The sequence below is a fragment of the Rhinopithecus roxellana genome, chromosome 6, assembly GCF_007565055.1.
Source record: "Rhinopithecus roxellana isolate Shanxi Qingling chromosome 6, ASM756505v1, whole genome shotgun sequence".
NCBI lineage: Eukaryota > Metazoa > Chordata > Mammalia > Primates > Cercopithecidae > Rhinopithecus > Rhinopithecus roxellana.
In genome coordinates this window covers 25,359,577-25,370,183 of record NC_044554.1, presented here as the reverse complement: position 1 = coordinate 25,370,183, position 10,607 = coordinate 25,359,577, and positions in this window count along the sequence as shown.

The window sequence follows — 10,607 nt, the reverse complement described above, 5'->3', positions numbered from 1 at the left end:
GGTCTCTTTTGTTAAGCTCATTCTTTCACATATTCTCTTCTCCTGCCTCTCACAAAACCCACGGCAAGGCTGAGGGGGAACATTTGCTTTGTGCTTTGTCTCTATCTACGACTCCCACAGAACTTGGCTTGGATTTTTTTGGCATCAAATCTCACTCTGATAATATAAAAGCACATTAGTCTTTTGATGACACATAACTGTGTAACATGCAGTTCACTGGGGCCATGGTTGAGGACTCCATACTGCTGCCACTTTTCATGTATCCTTAGGTGGTACAACTTGTAGTCTGTTCTCTTGGCCTTGACATGGTGAGGAGATTGCTCTGGGGAACTTGGTGACCTCTGTTTTCTGATCAAGCCACCTCCACCATCTGGTTCACTATTTCTGGCGTAGCAGACCTTGCCCTAAGATACAATTGTGACTCTGATTCAATCCCTGTCATGGGAAGTTGATCCCAAAGCTTTGTGCTGTAAATTAACTCTCTGTTTTTCCAGACCCCTCAGGTAAGCTCATGCTATCTATCTTCTCCCATACATGGGAACTTCTGTATCATTTCCTGTTCCTCAGGAGACAGGCAGAAGATGTAGGACTACTGGGCTCCATGTGCCAGGACTCGTTATCTGCCCTTGCTGTTCTACTGTTCCCCAAGGTGTGAAGTGGAGCAGCCACTCAATTGTTCTCAGGTTTGTTCTCAACTTACTTGGAGTTTGTGTCAGAATTTCTATCAACTACTGGATTGATCTCCTTTCCAGGTGCCTGCTGCTTTCTTACCCTGGACTTGTCTTATCTGAACTTCTCTCTCCAGTCCCCGTACATTCCCCCTCCCCACCCCCAACACCCTACCTTCTTCCCAATTGTGCATCCCAAGCCTGTGGGCAGATAGGAGCTTCGGGCACATGTGAGCATATGCTGCCTGCTGAATGTTCTCTGCCTATATCTTATAGGGAATTTTTATATTCAGACCTCCAACCTTGATGTGTAAAGATTGGCTTTGGATTAGAACATTCTTTACTTTCTCAACAAAGCCTGATTTTCAAAAGTATTCCCTGACTGTGAATTCAAATATTTAAACTCTGAACTATAACGAGAAGCCTCTTTGTTCTAGACTCTTACCACTCTCTCTTTTTCTAGGACAATGAACCTTATGCCTTATCCTTAATGGTGAAAGGAATGGCCTTTAAAAAACAAAAAAAAACAAAAAAAGAGTAGGGTTAATACAAGCGAAAATACAATGTGAGGTATTTCAAGATGTTTTAATTTTCAAAAATTTTTTTATCTCTTACAGCACAGAACAAACCAAGTTGAGGAAAGATAGGCCCCATCTAGCAGGGCTCTGGGTACCCTTGATATAATAAGTCCCTACTAAAATGCTGAGGACATGGGCAAAGTCTTAGAAGAAAAATATCTGTTTGCAGTTTTGTTATTACTATTATGTGAGGAATGGGAAGGACAGAATTGCATTGTTTTGGTTTGAATCATATTCACATAGAAGCTGTCAGTGGGAGATAAGGGAGTAGGGATGTGCATCTCATTCTTCTTGTTCCACTCCTGTTATAATCATAGAGTAAACACCATTTTGAATTAAGATGTAAATAAATTGTAGTAATAATATACTAACAATGATAATTTTTATTTGTATAGCACCTGACAAAATATTTTTGTTTAGTCATCTTTTATAGAACTGAGAAAACCTTTTGAGTTAGAAATTCTGAGTCCTAATTCACAGATATGAAATGGAATCCAAGGAATAGTAAGTGACTTGCTCACACTATGCAGCTAATCAATAGCAGCTAATGAATGATGTTCATGCATATATTGTCCTTGATGTTGCTTAAATCACATGATAATATTTCCCTGCTACATGACCTATTTAATAATGATAATAGCCTCATTTCTTTTCTACATGATAACCTTTCACCTATTTGAAAATCTATTATGTGTGTCCATTTTCTCTGGTTGTCAGATCTATCTGTTTTGATAAGAAAGAAGAAAAAGAAACTGAAAAAGAGAGGATATTCAAGGTGGTTTGAAGAATCACCATCAAGGGAAGAAAAAGAAAGTGTGTACAACCAGGAAGCTGAGTCTAGAAGTCTTATGTTGAAGGCGTTTTAACTTTACTTAGACTCATCTCTATTGGTTTTACTCTCCACTAGGCTAAGTCAAAAAGAATCTCAGTCTTACAGAGTTGGCAGTACAATTAGAGATGTCAGACTACTCAGTGCAGGAATTCCATAGCACCCAGTAGTGTGATGCTAAATGTTTAACCACCAGATGTCCAGGCTCTTGTTTTCTAGTGTTTGCTGACTTCAGTGGTGTATATACTCTCAGGTTGGCCAATTTCAACCTACTGAAATAATGTCAGTGAATATGGAGTTTGGAAGATACTAACAATTGTCTCTTGCTTTAACAAACCACTGATAGGTTGATAGCAACTATAAGATATGACCCAGCCATACCTTTGAATAAGTCTAGTGACCAACATTACCATTCTACTACTTGGCAATTCTAATTATTATAGCTCTTTTCTTGATCTTGCTTCTAAAATTACTTTTGCTCTACTTTGATTCACTGGCCTTAGTTCTCCCTGTTTATCATTTTGAACTTTTCCTTCTTCAGGACATGTATTCCTTGCTCATTAAAGCAATACATATGTGACATTTTTTAGATGTCAAACTATCCTGATAATCCTGTTTTGACAATATTCATCATTCTTAATATTCTTTTTAAAATGTGATATTTATAACTGATCATACAACACAGCTTAGTAGAATGCTTATCTTCTTTTAGATAGGTATATTTCTAAAATAGACCAAGTCTATACTGTGTTCTTTTTTTCCTCTTCCATTAATTAGTTAATTAATCACTCTTATTTTTAGCAGTCACATGCCGTAATTGGTTAATATTCAGCATGTGATCAACTACCAAAAATTCCCTTGGTCTTTTTCATGAGGATGACTGTTTATTCACATCTTTCTTGTACTATGCAATCAATTTATAGACTATTAGGACTAAATGATCCACTTGTCAAGCGTCTAGTCCAATCTTCTCATGAGGGAACTGGAGAACATTAAGGTTAATTTACGTAAGGAATATTACACAGCTTATTGGTGACAAAGCCAAGTCTAGCTTCATATCGAATGACTCCTTGTTCTGCACTCATTTCCCTGTTTTCAAGTATTTCTTCATGCTCTTAAAACAATGTAAGGGGACCAGGTTTTATCACCTCCATTCTAAACATGATATAACCTAGAGTCAGGAATACTAAGTGATTTGTCTAAGGTTCCATGGGCAATAATGGCAACTGATTTTTTTGAACTGAAGTACAAAGCTGTTATTTTTCACATTTTCATGGTACAGCCCTTTATGCTAGATTTTTAAGATAATTTTTAATTTTGACCCCATAATCCAGGAGGTAACTATTCCTTCTATTTTTGTGCCATCTTAAAGTGTAATAAAAATAGAATTCTGTCAGCCAGAGTGGAAAATAGAAGCCTACTTAAATGGTTCAAGAGACTTTAACAAAGGTATTGCATTAATTCCCCAGAGATGCCATAAGAAATTACCACACACCCAGTGACTTAAAAAAAAATACATTTATTTTCTCACAGTTAAGGAGGCTAGAAGTCCAAACTTAAGATGCTGACAGAATTGATTTCTTCTAGAGGCTCTGAGGGAAGGCACATACATGTCTCTTAATGTCTGGTGTTTGCTCACAATCCTGGGCATTCGCTGGCTTGAAAAGGCATCACCCTAATCTGCCTCCATCTTCACATGGCTAGCTTTCTTGGTGTGTCTCTCTCTGTGTTTTTTCCTCTTCTTACAAAGACACCAGTCATTGTAATTTAGGGATCACCCTAAATATCCAATGATTTCATCTCAAGATCGTTAGCTAATCGTACCCTATTTCCAAATATGGTCGCCTTCTGAGGTTCTGGATGAACATGAATTTGAGGGAACACTATTTGAGCTACTTCATGGACCACTTATGAAATTGTGGGTGGAGTAAGAAGACAGATAACAACAGGAAGTCCTTACCAGCCCTAGGCTTGAAGGGGCAAACAGGAAATGGTGCCTCAGCATCCCAGTGAGAGCCAGAGCAGTGGAGGAGACATTCTAGGTGGAGAGAGATGTCGCCCTCACCAGGACACTCGGCGCAGAGCAGGTGGAGAATAGCAAAGGAATACTCCGAGCACTTCCTCCTCTCAGCACCTGATCTTCTTCAGATGATTCCCATTAGTCAAATTCAACCAGAAGCCAGGTGCAGTTCCCTATTACCGCTGTAACAAATGACCACAAGCTTGGCGGCTTAAATAATACAAATTTATTATTTAACAGTTCTGTAGGTCAGAAGTCCTACAAAGGCCTCACTGGGCTCAAATAAATGTGTCGGCAGGACTGTATTCCTTTCTGGGGGCTCTAGAGGAGAATCCATTTCCTTGCGTTTTCCAGTTTCAAAAGTTGCTCCATATTCCTTAGCTCGTGGCCAGCTCCTCCATCTTCAAAGCCAGCAATGGAAGATTGAGTCTTCACATAGCATCACCGACTTCTTCTGCCATGTAAGGTAATATGTTCGCAAGTTCCAGGGATTAGGATGTGAACGTCTTTAGAGGGGCCATTGTTTTGCTTATCATATCAGTTGATAGTCTATAGGATTCAGCCTTCTGGACAGGGCTGACTCCAAATTAGGTAAAGATGAAGCTTGTACAGTGAGGAGGAGGCCATCTATAAGAAAAATAGTTGCAAATTGCATTAGGCACAAAGTTTGGAAGAGGTAACACCTAAGGGGTCCCGAGCTGAAGCTTCGTTAGCTCCATAGTAAATTAGCCTTTGTTCCTGGGCACAGAACAGAGCACAGCAGGGTAGAGAATGGCATGGTGGGTAGGAGCAGTGGGGTAGGGCAAATGGGCAAGAATCAGAACAGCAGGTTATATAATTTCCTCCTGAGAGCTGATTACAAGGTTGACTTGTTGGAGTTCACTGGTATTTAACCGATGCCTGTTCCTCAAAGTGACATCAACCTTCAAGCCTGAATCACCTGAAATTTGATCATCTTGTTCACAAGGATAGCATCAGCGATGGCCAACAGCTTAGTAAAATGGATTTATGCCATGCCTTCATAAAGCCTGGACTTCCTTTACCCATTGTTTCCTCTTACTGCAGTTAGGCAAATGCATAGTAATGCTTGGTGCATTCCCACTTACCCAGTAGTATTCCTTAACTTTTTAAGACAGTGTGCAATATTGGCATCTTTCCTTCTAGTCTTCCCCTCAAGAGGCCTAACAAGTTGTTCAGTCATTAATCCTGAAATGTTACAATGCAGCCTTAGATTTTATAATCGGAAGTTCAGGTGTATTGTGCAGCCCATGGAAATTCCGTCTAACCACAGCACATTCAATTCTAAATTTGCTGCTTTCTTGTGACTGTGTAGTACATTTGATACAAAATTTTCTTTCTAGATCCCCGAATTCTAGGACTTTACGGTGCAGTCATATGAGAGTGAGTCAGCAGTTTAATTCCAATCTGTCCCACCACCACCTAGGGACTTTCTAACAAGAACTAAGACTGTTATTACTTTTTTATTATGCAAGTAGAATAAAGAGGAACTACATTAACAAGAATAGAGAAGTGAAGAATACCAATTACCAGTGTCCTAACAGTTTTTACAATATAAGAGTAAACTCCACTGTAGATTTTACTTTATGAAAATAGATCTATTTCCCGAAGAAAGTTTTGTTTTTAGGTTGTTTGCTTTATTTGTTCCATTCTCTATATTAGATGAATTCCCCTATTGTCATGCTTGTACCAACCTTCTATATAGTAATTTCACTGAAAACAGAAAAAGTATGATAATTAATTGTGCTGATAGAATTAAGAGGTTAGCATGCATAACCTAATGATGGCATTTTGGCTAATGGCATTCTTTTCTCAAAAAGGTTCACTGAATTAACAAGTCAAAAATAACCATACTGAAGTTGGATATGGGTCATTTCTAAGTTCACAGTGTGCGTTCTATTCCTTATAATCTATCGGCCAAGGTCTTTGTTTGATATTAATGTCTTAAAAAGTGAAATTGCTCATTATAGAATAAACATTTCTTAGATTGTTTTCCCTCTTGATACTTAAATAAAACCAGAAAAGAAAATAACAATGGTGTAACAATCAAAGAAAACTCAGGGAAAGGGAACTTACAATGAAGGTAGTGGTTATTTCAAGGCTGGCACCTTCTAGAAGGTCACTGTCTAACTCAAACAGTCCATGGGAGCACGTCAACAGCAATGCCAACACACAATGCTGCTTTAACATGTCCCATGCAAATTTTAAATACTGAAATTTTCCAGGTCTGTCACTTACAAGCTGATCTTTCAGGTCTGTCACTTACAAGCTGTGTGGTTATGGGCAAGGTACTTAAATTGTTCAAGCCTTTATTTTCTGTTTTAAAATGGTTATTGTAATATCTGCCCTGACTTGCTGTCAGAATTAGAATTAACATTTGTAAAATGCCTATTACCACTGCCAGCAATTATGGTGCAGTATTAGTAATATTATCATATTACATAGACATTCATAATTATTTCATATTTTCCTGCATATTTACTTTAAAAAAAAAGAATCAAGCCTCAAAAATCTCTTGCTGGGGAATTATATGCATTCATTTGGAAATGGGAGTGATGATTCTGGGTGAAACATTTCTCAATCTTGCTCAGTCAAAGGGGTTTTCCACTGAGCATATGTACTGCAGATGTTTATTAAAACATGCTTCTATGTGAGTACGAGACATGGAGAGCTCAATTATTGCTAAATTTTCCATGATCTAGTTTATAATTCTTAATCTTTGAACTCTGGACCACTGATAATTTTAAAAGTAATAGGAGGAGGAATAAAATTATTTCCAGTAAAATTTTCTGTATATACAAAGGATGTAAATGCTTACAAAAATAAGTATGTAAGCATGGAGTTTTTATAATGAATGACAGCAAGGAAAGTCACCCACTGACTTTCAGATTTTTCTGAATGAGTTAAAAAAATCGTACAATTTTATTTTAGTTTCTTCATCTATAAAACAGGGAAAATCCCAAGTAATCTCTTCTTCTCAAGGCTCACGTTTGTGATGCTTTGTCAAGTTTCCCATGGCAGAGTTTCCTAGATGTCCATCCGGATCCATCTCCCCTTATTTTAAAAAGAAATCTTGAGTTTCTGAAGGGTGTGTGGCTGCTTGGTAGGCATTCTGTTTCCCAGTTCCTCTCATAGACTTAGTTGGGACTAAAGGAACAGGAGAGAAAGTGATGTGTGTTACTAGAAGGTGATGTGACTGGGACAACCAAGGCGGCCCAGAGATGGAACACCCTATTGAGAAAGGCGGATTCTCTCACCCGATTTGGGACTACTAATCTCTGAATAATTAAATGAGCACAAAATAAACTTACACTTTGTTTATACCACTGTATTTGGGGTCTCTATTTCAGGAGCTCAGCCTGTGTCCTACTTATTCAACCCCTTAGAGGAACACAGCACTAACCTAGAGAAAAAGGTAGTTTCTAGGTAAACTGGCCACAATTGTGGTCCAATGTTAATGAACATTCTGAGTGTGTACTCCTGACAGCTGGTAGTGGCACCTGAGAAACATCAGATACCTTTAGAAATTCCAGAGATTTCTGTTGAGCTGCTGGTCTATGGGACTGAGCTGTGCCAACATTAATAGTCTCAGAAGTTCTCAAGCAGCTTTTGGAAGAGCTTTCCTGGCTGCTCTGACTTCAAGATGCAAATGCACAGCAGCTTTAACGTTTCTGTTTCTTCTTTTGTCCCAAACTTTGCCCTGTGGTTTCTTTGGGATGGACTACTCAGACAATGCTTCTCTGTCCTTTTCCTGTTCATGTAGAACATGACCTCCAACCAACCTGAACAATTGAATTTGTAGTTGTTCTTTGGGATAATACTTTGCTCCTGGTAACACTGGTCCCTTCCTGGTTTCTCTGGAATTAAACTCTGGGCTACATTGTCAGGGGGCCATTTATTGATTAGCTCAAATTTAGTTGAAATTTAGGAAAATGAACTCTGTAGAGTTTAGGATTTGTAAATGCAGGCACTGGCAATTTTGCTAATCATACATAACGAAGGGAAATTTTGTTACAATAGAAACCAACAACTACTGAGTATTTTGCAAAGCACCTCACAGTAATCCTATGCCTCCCAGTATGTTTTCCTCCCTATTAGTTACAAGTCTTATGAAAGGTTTGATTGACTGATTGAAGATTTCTAGGCTGATGTACCTGTTGTACTTCGTAAGCCTACATTGCCTCCTGCTGGTTCTTCTTTCTAAATAACTCTTCTCATGTCTCTCCAGAAATAGATCCACAGGCCATTCTTTTTGTTTATTTGGTGGTGTGTGTGTGTGTGTGTGTGTGTGTGTGTGTTTATGTGTGTGTGCCACATATGTTGCCTCTGTGTTTTCTCTTTATCTAGACTATCTTGACTCCTGATCCTTCTCATCAAATAACACGTTTTCAAAATAACTAACCTTTAGGAAATAAAATTTCTCTCTTCCTCCTCCTTCTCCTACACAAACTCTGTTCTTGTACATCTGTTAAAGCAAAGCCCTCCTTTCCTGCCATCCATATCATGATACTATCTCTGACTATAGCTGTATGTATATAGTGCTATATATATTCCTGCATATAGCGCTATATATGTGTGTATATATATAGTTTTATATATGTGTGTGTGTGTGTGTGTGTGTGTGTGTGTGTATATATATATATATTTCTGCATATGCAGACACGTTCTTGGCTCTCCAGTTTGACTCTTGCCATAGTAATATAGGAAAGACCCTGTGAATGGCTGCAATAAGAAAACCTGGTTTGAATATATATATATGCATATATCATCAAGGGAGTTGGGACCAACTTTTTCACCTGGACTATTTCAGTAGCCTTCCAATTCATTTTCCTGCTCTGTAATTGCACCCCCCTCCCCAGTCTGTCCTCCACAAAGCAGCCTGGGTGACTTGTTGATCCTTTGGAAATGTAAGTTGAATCATGTTTCTCCTATACTCAAAACCTTCTAATACTTTCTAATGCTAAGAATAATATTCCTTGTCTTCATCATAGCCTACTAGGGACCTGGTTCCTCTTTTATTTCTCTGATCTTATCCCTTATAGTCTTTCACTTGCTCATGTCGCCTCAGTCTAAATGGCTTTAATACTATTTTTTTTTTTAACTTTTAAGTTCAGGAGTACAAGTGCCAGTTTGGTTACATAAGTAAACTTGTGTCATGGGGGTTTGTTGTACAGATTATTTCATCGCCTGGGTATTAAGCCTAGTACCCATTAGTTATTTTTCCTGATCCTCTCCCTCCTCCCACCCTCCACCATCCAAAAGGCCCCAGTGTGTGTTGTTCCCCTCTAAGTGTCCATGTGTTCTCATCATTTAGCTCCCACTTATAAGTGAGAACATGTGGTATTAGGTTTTCTGTTCCTGTGTTAGTTTGCTAAGGATAGTGGCCTCCAGCTCCATCCATATCCCTGCAAAGGACATGATCATTCTATTCTTTAAGCACCAGAATACTCTTCTCACCTCAGGGACCTTACACATGCTGTGCCCACTGCCTGGAATGCCAGTCCCTCAAGTACCTACATGGTTTGCATTCTTTCACTTAATTCACTGCTCAAATGTCAGCTTAAAAGGAGGCCTTTCCTGGCCATCTATGAAATTCACTCTTTCCTCCCCTCTTCTACTACACACAGCCTTTGCCTATCACTGTCTATTTTCCTCCATCATAGCAGAGAATTTGTCTAATTTGTTCCCTGATTCACTCCTCCAATGCTCAGAACAGTGCCTGACATGTGGTAGATGATTAATAAATATTTAACATATTAAAAAGTAATTAAACACTTTGCTAGCAAGGTACTTCATAAAGAACATGTTATCACATACAGTTGTCCCTCAGTATCTGCAGGATACTGGTTCCAGGACCCTTTAAATCATCTTTAGATTACTGGTAATATCTAACACAATATAAATGTTATATACAGAATTGTTATACTACATTTTTATTTGAATTATTTTATTGTTAATGAAATAATAAACTTATTTTGTTTTTGTTAACAATAAAAATACAAATGCAAATTATTATATTGCTTTTATTATTCCATTCTTATTTTTTATTGCTTTTTTCCTAAACAATTTCATTCTATGATTGTTTGAATCCATCAATGTGGAACTCATGGTAAGAAGGGTATTCTATAAACCAGAGGTAGACATTAGTTAAAGGCTTACATAATTGTTGGAATAGAATTTGCCATTAATTATTAAATACCTATTTAGTACTGATTGTACTGCAAGATATTTTACTAGGAGATTGGGAATTTAGAGAGGAATAGAATATATTCCTATGATTTAGTAATGGCAACATATAAAAATTTGATACTCACCTTTGTTATAAGACAGAGAAGCTATTATTGTCTCCACTTTACAAATGAGAAACTTGAGTTTAGAGTGCTGAAAAGACTTGTCCACAGTATTGCATACAAGTTAGTGAGCGGACCAAGCTCTGCTACTAATTAGTTTGCATTACTTTGGACAAGTATCCAGGTCTTCTAACCTTCTCCTCT